The sequence below is a fragment of the Mesoplodon mirus genome (genome assembly GCF_964341445.2).
Source record: "Mesoplodon mirus genome assembly, chromosome: 5".
Lineage (NCBI taxonomy): Eukaryota > Metazoa > Chordata > Mammalia > Artiodactyla > Ziphiidae > Mesoplodon > Mesoplodon mirus.
In genome coordinates this window covers 79581236-79596484 of record NC_138980.1, presented here as the reverse complement: position 1 = coordinate 79596484, position 15249 = coordinate 79581236, and the positions used below count along the sequence as shown (strand labels likewise).

The 15249-nt window shown below is 40.5% G+C and overlaps 1 protein-coding gene across 4 annotated transcripts in view; it reads left to right on the top strand.

Annotated features, from left to right (window-relative positions):
- GRAMD2B (GRAM domain containing 2B) overlaps positions 1–15249 on the top strand; it is a 119877-nt gene that overhangs the window by 55706 nt on the left and 48922 nt on the right. The gene's annotated exons all lie outside the window — the stretch shown is intronic.

Here is a 15249-nt window from a genome sequence, read left to right as displayed (position 1 = left end):
CCCTCACGAGAGAGGAAAAGTAGTGGAAAATATGAAATACGCTTTATCTTTACCCCTCAAAGACTGCCTGCCTTTGTTGGGTACTTAACACAGACTTGTTATACGCTTTTTTTTTTTTTTTTTTTGAGGGAGGGTGTGGGAGTGGGGTGAGGGAACACAATGAACATAAAATAAAACATCAGATATTGGGTTGTGACTATCCTCTCAAAAGATTCATGTGCGTAATAGGATTTGCACATTGTTTGACCTATAAACTCTTCTGGTTTAAGAAGCTGAAAATGCAAATATTTGATCACAAGGATTAGCTTCCTGTAACAAAATTTATTTATCTTACGTACTTTTTAAAATACAGAAGTATGGTTATTTATGTGATTGTTATTCCCAAACTTTTCTTTCAAAAAAGAAAAGAATCTTTAAGTGTTTGGTCATTTTCTGTATCACTATAACATTGAGACTAAGGTAAATATCTAAATAAGCCCAATTTTAATTTTTATGGTACCAAGCTGTTGGGTATCTAAAATGCTTTATTGCTACTAGTATAAAAAGATGACAGACTTTTTTAATAGTAAAGATTCAATCCAAAAAAAAGAAAATATTAAAAAATTCAATCCTCATCATTCATTATTCAGCATTTACTCATTTTTAAGAACACAGCCTGGTTCCACATAAAGACTTGTGTTTGTAAAAGCATATTCCACCCATTTATTGAAGTTCAGGCCGACCTTTCAGAAAAAGAATAGCTTTTATTAGCTGCTTTGAATTGTGGTTTCAAAGGCTTTGGTCATATTCTCTTCAAGTGTCTGCTTTCCTTGGCTACCTCAGCATTGTCAACTTCAGCTGATGTTCTTTCCGCTTTACTGACTGAAAAAAGATGATTGAGGAAAAATTGCTCTAGGTATAACTCTCACAAAATGTTCTTGTTTCCTTACCCAGAAATAAAATCCTTACTTTATACTAATAATTCAAGCCCAAGGAAAAGATGAACCAGCAAATGACATGTATTTCCTTAACCATTCTTTTATAAACTTTACCTCCCTGAAGAAGAGGTGTTGTGGCTAGTCAGGTCACCATTTCATAGATGTTTGAGGTGTCAGGAGTGGTAAGTGACACTGGCAGGAATGGAACCCAGGACTCTAAACTCCTGGATCAGAACTCATCCAAAGGCACTATTTTTTTCCAGCTACACAAAGCAGAATGGTTCAAGTCCACCCAACAGCTGTTAAGTTTTAAATCTTCACATTCCCTCCCAGTCCTCAAGATACTCAGTCAAGGAGATCATTCTGATTGATTGAAAACATCTGCTATAGCATTAGACTAATTTTGTTAAATTAAAATTCTTTAGATGTTAAGAAAATAATTATGTAGAAGATACGCAACCACCTTGAAGCTCAAGGCCCCGAACAGCCAGCCCTTCATTTGGAACATTCAGTTTCACAAATTCATTTCAGTTCTACAAATGGGAATACCTACTATTTGTTCAATAATGGTGGGCAATACAAGAATGAATGTGATTTGGTATCCGTCTTTCTGTAACTCCAAGAGCAGTGTTGAGGGGAGCCATGTATGTATATTACAGTACTTCAAGGGACGATGGTGGCCATTGCCACATTAAACACACAAACAAGATATTATAAAAAGTTTGGCCTATAACTGAATCCTCTCCGCAGTTAGGATATGTACCCATTTGGCAGTCTTTGGTTTATTGAGTCTTTGGTTTTTCCCCCGTAAAGTGGTAATTCCCAGGCCTACTAAAGTCACTTCTGATTCAATCTAAGATTTTAGACCCTCTTTTTTTCTGAGCTCTTAAACTCCTGCTTTGGTAACAGAACAAAAGTAATTTAAAGACACAGGTAGATACATTTTCACAGTGGTCTATTGGTGTGATAATTCCATATTTGAAATCATGTTGAGTCGCAAAATTTTTATGCTTGGAAACCCAGTCTAACTTGTCTGTTTTGAATTTCATCTTAGATTAATCATCACTAAGCTCAAAGTTGTTGAAGACTGGGTGTCCCAAGGGACATTTTCTTCGAGAGTGTTAGAATGGCTTGCTCCTCCCCATTCTCTGCATCTGTAACTTCACCCACATGGGCCTCATCACCTATTACCTTAGCCTCTTAATTAATAATAGCTGCCAATTATGGAAATGCTTGCTACGTGACAGGCTGTATGCTCAACACTTACTCTTTTGTTGTCATACAGAATCCATTCGATACTATCATTATCTCCATTTTACAAGTAAGAACACTGAAATTCTGAGAAGTTAAGTAACTAGCCAGGCAGAGACAGTTAATAAGAGAACAGCTCAAATTCAAGTCCAGGACTCCTAACTCTAGAGCTTGACCTTGAATCTTTATCCCTCCTCCTATACTCTAGAATCTGTGACGGCCCTCCATGACAAAACAGCCTCCTCTGCCAAGAATCTAAGACTCTTAATGATCTGGACACACATAGACCATTTCAACCTCATTTCCTAATCCTGGTCAGCTTGCGCAGCCTCTGTAGCCAGCCGCACTAGCTGCATTGTAATTCAGAGGCGATAATGCAGAAGAATAAGGAACGTGTGTGCCAAACGTAGTACTGAATCAGGTTCCCTCATTCTTCCCTCCTCCTCAGCGCTCTATTACTTTGCTCAAGCACTGCCCTCTCTTCTCTCTCTTAAGATACTTCTGTAAGTCAACTCGAGCTTTCCTTCATTTAAAGCCTCTCCTGATCACTGGCCATACTGTCCTCTTTCTTACCAGCGCTCACCTTGTATGTATGTGGTCAGCCCAGAGAAAGCAGTTCACTGCTACTGCTATTACTATATATTAACAGTTAATGTTTATGTAATGTTTAGTGTGTACGAAATACTGCTCTAAGTTATTAACATATATTAATTCACACAGCAGTCCAGTGTACATTCGTTAACTGTCCCCAAATAGATTGCAAACTCCAATCACGTTTTTTCTTATTGAATTTCTCAAAGGACTCAGCAAATAATCACTTTCAATAACTATCTGTTGGTGAGCTGTGGAGGCTGGGATCCCATCCCCTTATATATATAAGGTATATAATATGCTTACAGCTGACTTTCAGTTTGACAATCTCAGGGGAAGTTATACTCTCAAATCAAATTATCTGTCAGTAGCAGTAGAATTTTTTTTTTTTATTGTATCACAAGAATCTTTGATGTTTACTTTAAAGTTTACTCATGGTGGTATAAGTAGCAGTAGAATTTTTAGGTACATTTACTTGCCCAAGAACTGTGACTTATTTATTCATTTTTGTGCTGGAAGTGAGACTGCACATTTACTCACCACCAAAATACATATTCAATTTAAAAATAACAGCCCCCCCTTTTTTTTTTACCAAGAATTGGTAGTTCTAGCTGCATATTTCCTTTCGAGATCCTAGTTTTTCCCTACTTTATCTTTTTCATTCTTAATTTTATGTTCACGTTGCCTAGATATTTCAAACATAGCCTAACTTTTTTGACACACATTTTGTTAGATACACTTTTATTTCTTAAAGTCTTTGGCGGATCTCATTTAGTAATGGCCTCGTTACTTTTAATGAATTTCAAAAAGTATCTAAAACTAATACTGATATACTTCTGGGCAGTTGATTCATATTTCAAATAATGAATTACATCACATGCCACATATACTTGTAATGCAGTTTGAATTGTAAACATTTAAAATTTAATAATTTGGGATGTAAGAATTCTAGAAATTTGTTCAATTTCATATGTGTGGAGAAAGAGAGGGTGGATGTATGCAATATAAGCAGTTTACCTTAAAAGGAAGTTCTCTGGGATTATCAAGAAATAATAATGATTTGGGGCACATATTTTGACTTTAAAGAGTGAATTCAAGCAAAAATGAATTACCTTAGTCTTGTGCATATTGTGGGTACTTGACAAACAGAATAAGAGTTGCAGCTGGGGACTGATCTTGCATTGGAAGCAAGAGGAGCAAAGATGAATAATTATTGAGTATAGCTCGACTTCTTAGTGCTTGCTGAAGTCCAAACATTGAAAGTGACTATTTAGCAAGAAAATCTCTGTAAGTTATCTGTATATTATATATCTTTCCATATGTGTGTTTGTATATATTTTTTCTTCTTTAATTCTAATTTCCAGCTCACCAACTCTGACAGATTACCCAGCATACTTTTTTTTCTTTTATTTACGGTACGCAGGCCTTTCACTGTTGTGGCCTCTCCCGTTGCGGAGCACAGGCTCCAGACGCGCAGGCTCAGAGGCCATGGCTCACGGGCCCAGCCCCTCTGCGGCACGTGGGATCTTCCCAGACCGGGGCACGAACCTGTGTCCCCTGCATCGGCAGGCGGACTCTCACCCACTGCGCCACCAGGGAAGCCCCCAACCAGCATACTTTTTAATATAAACTTTGGGATAAGAAGGAAAAATTACAGCATTAGAAAATATTAAAATTATATTAAGGTAAAACAATCAATTGAGGAGTTTGAAAAGATGGAGAAAAATAGTGTTCTGGTTTTAAATGTTTTGAAAAGAAATTTAATGAACCAAATCAGCTCCATGGCTCAATGTTAATATCATTGGAAATTGCTGATTTGTCAAGGCAGTACAGAAAGAGGTTAAGAATGCAGGCTCTAGGAAACTAGGGTCTGAAGTCTGACTTTCCTATCTCCTAGAAGTTTGACCCTGGTGAGTTGCTTAGCACCTCCAAGCTTCATTATCTGTAAAGAATAATAAAGTCAGCTGTGGGAACTCCCTGACCATCCAGTGGTTGGGACTCCACGCTTTCTCTGCTGAGGGCGCAGGTTCAGTCCCTGGTCGTGGAACTAACATCCTGCAAGCTGTGCAGTGCAGCCAATAAATAAATAAATAAATAAATTTAATTAAGCCAGATGTTTCGATTAGGCTTGCCTTGAAGTTTAAATGCGAAATGTCAGAAATTCACTTCACCTAGTGCCTGACATGGTCAGCGCTCCATAAGCCATAGCTGTGGTGGTCCTCACTGTTGAAGGTCTGGGACTGTGGTAACCTGAATGGGAGGGAAGTCCAGAAGGGAGGGGATATCTGTATGTGTATGGCTAATTCATTTTGTTGTGCAGTGGAGGCTAATGCAACATTGTAAAGCAACCAGACTCCAATAAAAATTAATTTAAAAAACAACAAAAAAAGAAAATGTAATTAAACAAAATAGTCAAAATTCAAAAGACCTAACTCTTCACAGTCGCACGCACCAGTGCCCTATTAAGTGAGACTCTGTTCCATCAGCTACACCTACAGGGCACTTTGACAGCCACTGGGCATTTCCATGAATCCAACATGGCATCTTGGTTTTTAGTTTATGCTGAAAGGATCTCATGCCATAACTCTTTAGTGACCTACCAGCTTATTTAAGTGTTGCTTCCTGATTTGGTGTTCTCACATCTGTTGTCCAGTGCTTTTATCTCTGATCCATTGATTTCTACCTCCTGCATCCTGGCGCTGAGCTTTTCTTTCATGGCTCCTCAACTTTAAACTGCTGAGTTGTTTCCATTTGCTGAACTTCACTAGACCTCCTCTTCAACATCTTTCTAATTCTTTAAATGCCCAGCTTTAGGCATTTCACACATTTCCAAGTGGCATAAAGCACAGGTCCTGGAGACAGACTCCTCCACAGCCACCTGAATGACTGTTCTTCCTTCTTAAAGAAAAGAGCGTGTTTTTATCCATGCTCTTAAACTTGATCATTTACCCTTAGGAGAGAAGCAGAACCAACTTAAACTCCATTCCCTAAGGTAAACTAGTTGATAAGTTCTCGTTGGTCATTCCACGTGTATCAGAGTTTTCCACATTCATGATGGGACATGATGTCCCAAGAGGCAGATTATTTTTAACAGGTTTATTGAGACATATTTTACATATCATAAAATCTACCCATTTCAAGTGTACAATTCAATGACTTTGAGTAACATTACTGAGTGGTGCACCGTCACCATACCCAATTTTAGAACATTTCACATCCTCTCTCCATTAAGATCCCTTGGGCCCGTTTATACTAATTCCCATTAGTATGACACAAAACGTACTTAAACAAAAGAGTCAAAATTCACCCCCCACCCCAGCCCCAGGTAGTCACTAATCTATTTTCTATCTCTGTAAATTTCTCTTTTCTGGGCATGTCATATAAATGGAATTGTATATAATATGCAGTCTCTTGTATCTGTCTTCTTTCACTTACCATCATGTTTTTGAGGTTCATCCATGAAGTAGCATATACCAGTGGTTCATTCATTTCATTGCTGAATAGTATTCCACTATACAGATAGACCACTTTTTTTTTGATTCCCATAGGTTTATTTTTTATTTATTTATGTTTTTAACATCTTTATTGGAGTATAATTGCTTTACAATGGTGTGCTAGTTTCTGCTTTATAACAGAGTGAATCAGTTATATATATACATATATCCCCATATCTCTTCCCTCTTGTGTCTCCCTCCCTCCCACCCTCCCTATCCCACTCCTCTAGGTGGTCACAAAGCACCGAGCTGATCTCCCTGTGCTATGCAGCTGCTTCCCACTAGCTATCTATTTTACGTTTGGTAGTGTATATATGTCCATGCCACTCTCTCACTTTGTCACAGCTTACCTTTCCCCCTCCCCATATCCTCAAGTCCATTCTCTAGTAGGTCTGTGTCTTTATTCCCATCTTGCCCGTAGGTTCTTCATGACCTTTTTTTTTTTTTTTGAGATTCCATGTATATGTGTTAGCATACGGTATTGGTTTTTCTCTTTCTGACTTACTTCACTCTGTATAACAGACACTAGGTCCATCCACCTCACTACAAATAACTGAATTTCGTTTCTTTTTATGGCTGAGTAATATTCCATTGTATATATGTGCCACATCTTCTTTATCCATTCATCTGTTGATGGACACTTAGGTTGCTTCCATGTCCTGGCTATTGTAAATAGAGCTGCAATGAACATTTTGGTACATGACTCTTTGAATTATGTTTTCTCAGGGTATATGCCCAGTAGTGGGATTGCTGGGTTATATGGTAGTTCTATTTTTAGTTATTTAAGGAACCGCCATACTGTTCTCCATAGCTGTATCAATTTACCTTCCCACCTACAGTGCAAGAGGGTTCCCTTTTCTCCACACCCTCTCCAGCATTTATTGTTTGTAGATTTTTTGATGATGGCCATTCTGACCGGTGTGAGATGATATCTCATTGTAGTTTTGATTTGCATTTCTCTAATGATTAATGATGTTGAGCATTCTTTCATGTGTTTGTTGGCAATCTGTATATCTTCTTTGGAGAAATGTCTATTTAGGTCTTCTGCCCATTTTTGGATTGGGTTGTTTGTTTTTTTGATATTGAGCTGCATGAGCTGCTTGTAAATTTTGGAAATTAATCCTTTGTCAGTTGCTTCATTTGCAAATATTTTCTTCCATTCTGAGGGTTGTCTTTTCGCGGATAGACCACATTTTGTCTGTCTGTTCACTTGTTCATGAACATTTAGGTTGTTGATTATGATGAATAATGCTGCTGTGAATATTTGTGTGCAAGTCTTTGTATGGGCAGATGTTTTCATTTCTCTTGAGCATATACCTAGAAATGGGATTGCTGGGTCATATGGTAATTCTATGTTTACCTTTTTGAGGAACTGGCAAACTGTTTTCCAAGCAGCTACACCATTTTACATGCTCACCAGCAAAGCATGAGGGCCCGTGGTGTAGTTTTAAGAGAAAGTGCTTTCACATAGCAGGGAAATAAGATTGTAAACACCTTAAAGATAGGTCAGTACCTTACACTTTAGAACATAACAAATATCTGTTGAATTGTTGACTGAGTGAAATTCATACTTAGGGTTTTGAAAACTCCCTCAAACTGCAGTGTTAAAGATAACTCAGACTGTCATACTTGGGTACCATTTTTACAAGCTCTTAAAATTTTGCATGTAACATTTGTTACTGTTTTTTTTTTTAATGATAATAATACAAAGAAGAAAATTTTTTTTTTTTTTTTGCGGTACGCGGGCCCCTCACCGTTGTGGCCTCTCCCGTTGCGGAGCACAGGCTCCGGACACGCAGGCTCAGCGGCCATGGCTCACGGGCCCAGCCGCTCCGCGGCATGTGGGATCTTCCCGGACTGGGGTACGAACCCGAGTCCCCTGCATCGGCAGGTGGACTCTCAACCACTGCACCACCAGGGAAGCCCCAATTTTTGTGTCTTTTACTGTTAAGTATTATTATCTGAAAACAGTTATCTTGTGATCCTACAAATTATTTTGAAACCCCTAGTGTGTAGTGCTGTAAAAGCTGTATTGTGAGTTGAGTTGCCATACGTCAACGGTGAAGAAAAACTATTCATCATGACAACTTTTATTATCACGGTACTAGTTCTATAATTCATTAGAAAATAGTTCATTTGATCCTAACAACGTAAATGTTGTGCTGAATGCTGTGTATAACAAATAATGTGGTCCTCTGAGAGCCCATACAAACTGTCAAGAATATTTTTTCCCTCCCTCTTTCCCTTCCTCTCTTCTAAAGTTGGACTAGTTTTGATGTGAAGTTGGTAGATTTCTTATACTTGTTCTTGATTTGATCAGAACCTTTTCTGAAATTTTTACAAAGAATCACAACACGTTTTCTAAACTCAAATTCTGAAATCACAAAATGTCACACCTGTCCTCGGAACCTGAGATGAGAGAATAATAAATGGCTTATGAGCTGGGAGAAAGGCAATATTTAACAGTTGATAAGGACCAGAGATATTGGCTCGTGTGTCAGCTGACATTTACTAAGTAGTTCTGTGTATTGGCACCATGCTGAGTGTCATGGCAGTCACCAAGGAGAAGGTGAGGCCTTTGCCCATAAGAAAAACAGAGCAGAGGAAAGGAATATTTTGTTTAGAGGTTTGATCTTCTTTCAAAGAAGAAACTAGGTACCTCCAGAAAATATATCAAACCAGGTAGCTTCAGAAAACATATCAAATATAGAAGTTGATATATTTAGATGAGATGAGGTAATATCATCGTTACATGCTCAACCATTGTTCAAAGTGCTTTTAAATATATACATGGAATGAGGTAGGTACAATTATCGTCACGTTTTGTGCATAACAGACACAGTGACTTGCCCAAGTTTATAACAGCTGTTGAAGTGTTGGGGCCAGAATTCAAATGCAGGCAGTCTAATCTGAACCAGCCTCCTAAAATGATTAATTGTACAACCTCACTTGGGGTACAGCCTCACTTGGGAAGAGCAAAGATGCAGAAGGCAAAGTGGCTCCCATTAGGTGTCTATGCATCCCTGCATAGGTCTCTTAACTGTTATAGGTCTGTTTTCTCAACTATAAAACCGAGACTCGTTTCATTTCTTTCTACAGTTCTAACATTGAAAGGATTTCTAATGATCTATAGAGGACAGAGTAGAGAGAGCACCTTTAGCTACCAGTTGGGCGCCGGTGCTTTCTCTGTGTACTGTCAGACACAGGTGCCTTTCTGGATACTTTCTGTGCTCAGACCTGACCATAGGGAACTTTGTTTCAATTGCAGCGTTACATGGTGATTTGCACGGCAGTCACTCATGGATTCCAATTTTTAAAAACCATGGCTGGGTTCTTCTTTGCACAAGTACAGAGTGTTTCTGTAAAGTAATGTGACCGATTTTGTTTTTAAAAATGTGAATTTTTTTTTTTTAAGTAGTCACCTAAGGGACCCAAGAACTTTTCCAAAAATGCTGCAGTTGTACAAAATCTTCTTGAAATTCTTCTTGCAGGGTACTTTCAGAGCCTGGAGCTCATTCTTTTTTTTTTTTTTAAGTCTGGCCAGGATTCATTAGGAAGCTTATTAGTCACAGTGAATAAAAAGCCATGAACAGAAGAACTGAGATCTGCACAAATTCTGCCATTGGGCTTACAACACTAGTTAGAAGCTAATAAACATTAAGAATGTCCCAAGAGGAATCTTATGTAAGTCCCAGTCTTACCCCGACCAGGATACCCACAAATACAGAAACGATGCCCATGCTCTCCTCAGACTGCTTACCTGGTTAGCAGGAAAAAAGACCTTCTCCTCAAGGTATTATGCATCAGCAGGAGATTCCTGCTCTTCTAACTATAACCATGGGACACTAGTGCACGACAGGCAACTCCAAGCTGGGCAACTTTTTTTTTTTTTTTTAAGAAGATGTTGGGGGTAGGAGTTTATTTGTTTATTTATTTTTGCTGTGTTGGGTCTTCGTTTCTGTGCGAGGACTTTCTCTAGTTGAGGCATGTGGGGGCCGCTCTTCATCACGGTGCGTGGGCCTCTCACTATCGCGGCCTCTCTTGTTGTGGGGCACAGGCTCCAGACGCACAGGCTCAGTTGTTGTGGCTCACGGGCCCAGTTGCTCCGCGGCATGTGGGATCTTCCCAGACCAGGGCTCGAACCCGTGTCCCCTGCACTGGCAGGCGGACTCCCAACCACTGCGCCACCAGGGAAGCCCCAAGCTGGGCAACTTGACAAGAAAGTTGAAAGATGACAGGGAGAAGGAGCATGCAGAGACAAGGATTTCGAGGTGGACACCCTCCTCATGGTTAATATGAACACAATGCTGAGGCTTCAGAAAGTTTACTGCACCCCAGGAAGAGTCTCCATTTAAAAAAACACAAGTCACACAAAAATCCTGCCACAAAGCAACAAGACACTTGGGATCCCATGGCCACATTAACTGGGAAGGCAGGCATTATCCATGACTGCCAGCTGCTGACCACCCCAAGACCCAATTTCTGCAGGGTCCTAGAGAACCACGATTGTCCCTCAGCACCCACACAACCCTTCCCGGGGGTGTGGCATCTTCCATAGCTCAGGTTTCTGCAGCAAGCCCCAAGGACAAAGCTTGGCAGAGGCCATGGCAGCCAGCTCTCTCTGGAGCCGCATCACTCTTTGTCCTTCCCAACAGGATGTCGTACATCTTCACTGACACAACGCCTCTGTGGGAGCCTTGGCCAGCCCTTAGGAAGTAAAGTGTGCCTGTGGGGTAACCTGATGGACCCTGTGGTCAGCTGGGTTGGCCGATGAGGAGCTCATTCTTTGAATAGTCATAAGGTTGGCAAATCCTCTTTCTTTGACAATGAATTCAATTTTTGAAAACAGCCTGAAGCCAAATTTGATGAATACGAATAGTTTAAACACCTTTAAACCATTCTATGGATAGGATCTTTTTTTTTTTTTTTTTTTTTTTTTTTTTGCGGTACGCAGGCCTCTCACCTTGTGGCCTCTCCTGTTGCGGAGCACAGGCTCCGGACGTGCAGGCTTAGTGGCCATGGCTCATGGGCCCAGCCGCTCCGCGGCACGTGGGTTCCTCCTGGACCGGGGCACGAACCCGTGTCCCCTGCATCGGCAGGCAGACTCCCAACCACTGCACCACCAGGGAAGCCCGATAGGATCATTTCTGTTGCAAAAGCAAGATGTGACTATAAAATAATAAGACTGAGTTTCTGATGATACTTACAAACCAATTTCTACACTTCCAATTTAGGTTTATTACTTTGTAACCTGATTATGAAAACAGTGAAATGTTCTAGTTATTATGCTGTTCTAAAATCATTTTTCAGTGTTTATAATATACCCAAGTAGGTGTTGGGCATGTCATGGCATTAAAAAATACTTTAAGGATACAAATGTAACATGTGATGACTTTTTTTGAGGCATATGCCCTATGTAATATTATGGAAAACAATTTTTTAAAATATATTTATTTATTTTTGGCTGCGTTGGGTCTTCGTTGCTGCGCGTGGGCTTTCTCCAGTTGCGGCGAGCAGGGTCTACACTTCATTGCGGTGCACGGGCTTCTCATTGCAGTGGCTTCTCTTGTTGCAGGGCACGGGCTCTAGGTGCACAGGCTTCAGTAGTTGTGGCAAGTTGGCTCAGTAGTTGTGGCACACAGGCTTAGTTGCTCCGCGGCATGTGGGATCTTCCCGGATCAGGGCTCAAGCCCAAGTCTCCTGCACTGGCAGGTGGATTCTTAACCACTGCACCACCAGGGAAGTCGCAGAAAACAATTTTTGAAAAAAATTTCCATGAGTTTAAGCAGTGAAGTAAGTGAAGGTTCTGCTATCACAATCATCTTGTTCTCTGTTCCATTTCATTATGCACTATGGGAGTTTGTATACAAATTACATTTCTCTCAGGTCCCCTCCCCATATCCTAGTTTTATACCAGATGGACTTTTCCACTGGTATATGCAAGGCACTACTCCTGACTTTCCCATATGATAGCAATCAATTAGCTATGAAGCTAATGAAGCTTTCCTTTTTTTTCCCCCTACCTGCTAGTTAATATCTGTGAGCTGATTGGTCTACTACCTGATCAGTCCTGGAGCCTACTTAAAGACAAGCATATGTTCCTGTTCCCTTTTCTTGACTTTTTGGTCGGAATGCATTCATTAGCATAGCATATCTCATTTCTGAATTTAATCCTGTATTGTTTGGTAACTTCTCTGTGACATATCTCCACTCTTCTCTAATCCAGTGTAATTCAGCAAGCGTTTCTTTTTTTTTTTTTTTTTTTTTTGCTGTACGCGGGCCTCTCACTGTTGTGGCCTCTCCCGTTGCGGAGCACAGGCTCTGGACGTGCAGGCTCAGTGGCCATGGCTCACGGGCCCAGCCGCTCTGCAGCATGTGGGATCTTCCCGGACCGGGGCACGAACCCGTGTCCCCTGCATCGGCAGGCGGACTCTCAACCACTGCGCCACCAGGGAAGCCCTAGCAAGCGTTTCTTAACCGCTTACTCTATGCTGAGAACACATGGCTGAGTGAGGTGTGGGCGATGCCCTTTAGGAGCTCCCCGACTGGGGAGAGGAGAGCGGGGGACGGACACACACACACACACACACACACAACTAATACTGTGTGATAAAAAATTCCACAATAATTATCAAATGCTGATAGAAATGGTGTAGGGCATGACTTCTAGGCAGCTCCCTGGGAGATACTGAGGGTCATGTGTCAGACGCAGATTAGTCACTGAATTGGGGGCACCATAGTAAGGAGAGTTCCGGCTCACTTCTTCTCCTGCCTTCTAGGCAGTCTGCTTTTTTTTTTTTTTTTCCGGTACGCGGGCCTCTCACTGTTGTGGCCTCTCCCATCGCGGAGCACAGGCTCCGGACGCGCAGGCTCAGCGGCCACGGCTCACGGGCCCAGCCGCTCCGCGGCATGTGGGATCTTCCCGGACCGGGGCATGAACCCGTGTCCCCTGCATCGGCAGGCGGACTCTCACCCACTGCGCCACCAGGGAAGCCCAAGCAGGCTGCTTTTTTTGAGGTGAGCTGAGCTAAGTGGTGATATCTGAAGTGAGGTTGATGGGTAAGAAAGAATTTGGCCTCAACTGGAGGGAAAAATTATTCCAGGCGAGGGATGAAAAGGATAGGGTACTTGAAAGTCCAAATTCGTGTTTTTGATGAATCCTTAGGGGTCTGTGGCTAGACTGTTGACCGGTTGGGACAGGAGAGCAGAACACAGGAGGACCTGGATCCCCCATTCAGAATTCTCCTTGCTTGGCTCTCTTTGTTTCACTTCCGGCTTTGACTCTACTACTGATTCTTTGAAACTTTAGGGAAGTCGTTCTCTCTGGTCTTCAGTTTCCTCCTCTGTAAAGAGAGAGGGCTGAATGACCTGATTTGTTAGATCCCTTCCAACCTGAAGAGTATGAGTCTTTGAAGAAACTGCCCTATTTCTCTGTGCTCTTCTTTAGCCTTTGTGTAAAGAATTCTTTCAGGCTGAACAAACTGAGGAAAGTGTTTTGAATATGAATAGAATCCTTGCTTTCTGACTTGGTTTGGCCTCTTTTATTATTATTATTATTTTTGCTTTTATTTCTTCCCCTTGGTAAACTTATACCTGGTTAAGGCAGGACTGCCGGTGGAACATACCTCAACTCTCCTCTTACATATTTATAGATACATATCAGCATTCACATTGCATTTGGACAACTTTGCTTTGCCCTTTGGCTGCAGGTGACAGGGCCACAATGCCTTCTGGACAACTCATAGTAAAAAGGTCTACACAACTAACAATTTTAAACCTGTAACACAAATGGGGAGCAAATTCATTACCAATGGAATTGCAGGTTTCTCCTGTATACTTCAGGTATGAAAATAAACATATTCCATTTGAATACAATTTAAAGTTAAAAAGCATACATGTAACTGATTCACTTTGCTGTACAGCAGAAACTAACACAACATTGTAAAGCAACTATACTCCAATAAAAATTAATTAAAAAAAATAAAGTTAAAAAGCCCTTTTCCTCAGATTTGAAGTCGGGGATACTAGCTTACCACTTCAACCTAATAATTATTATAGCATTTATAAAACACTTTATATTCTTTAAAGTACTTTTATTTATATCAAAGGTTGGAATTTAACACATTTTTTGAGGACCTACTATTGTTAAGCACTGTAGCATGTTACAGGGATATTAGGATGTATTAGACGTGGATCTTGAACATTACAGCATATTTCACTATAACTTGAGCAATATCTTACCATGACATTAAATATGAATTTCAGTCTATTGTGATAAATAAGAATATGTACAGGCATTTTAAGAGAATAGTGGAGAAGCATCCAGCCCAGGGTGGGGATTGAGTAAAAGCCTTCTTAGAAGAAATGATGATACCTACATTTTGAAGGAGGAATAGGAATTAGCCAAAAAAAAAAAAAAAAAGAGGTCATTTTATCCAGAAAGAATAGCCTAAATGAAGACACAGTGATGTGAAACAGCCTGGTGGTTATGGAGAACTAATATTACTAGAACATAAGTCATATATTGAGTAGCAGTACCTGAGCAGGTGCAATGCATTGGAGGTAGGTACAGAGGACGACCTTTTATGCCATGGGAAGGAGCTTGGTCTTAGCTATAAGACATAGGGAGTCACTGAAGGGATGTGATAAAGTCAGGTTTGAGTTTTTTCAGAAATGAGTCCAGTAGCAAGGTTTAAGATAGATTGGATGGAGAACAAAATAGGAAGCAGGGATTAGCTGTCTGTGAAATAATCCAAATTAGATTGTTTTACTAGGAAAAATGGGAGAATAGGTTTGAGAAATGTCAAAGGGATAAAATTGGAAGAACCAGGTGATTGATTGGATTGACAGAGAGAGGAAGGTAGAATGACTCTTAGTTTCTCTCTCCAGGAGAAAGCTGCATGGATTGTGATGCCATTAATTAAGCCATGGAACATAGGAGGAAAAGGAGATTTAGGGTCTAAAATGATGGTTCTCTTTTATAAAAATTGAGATTG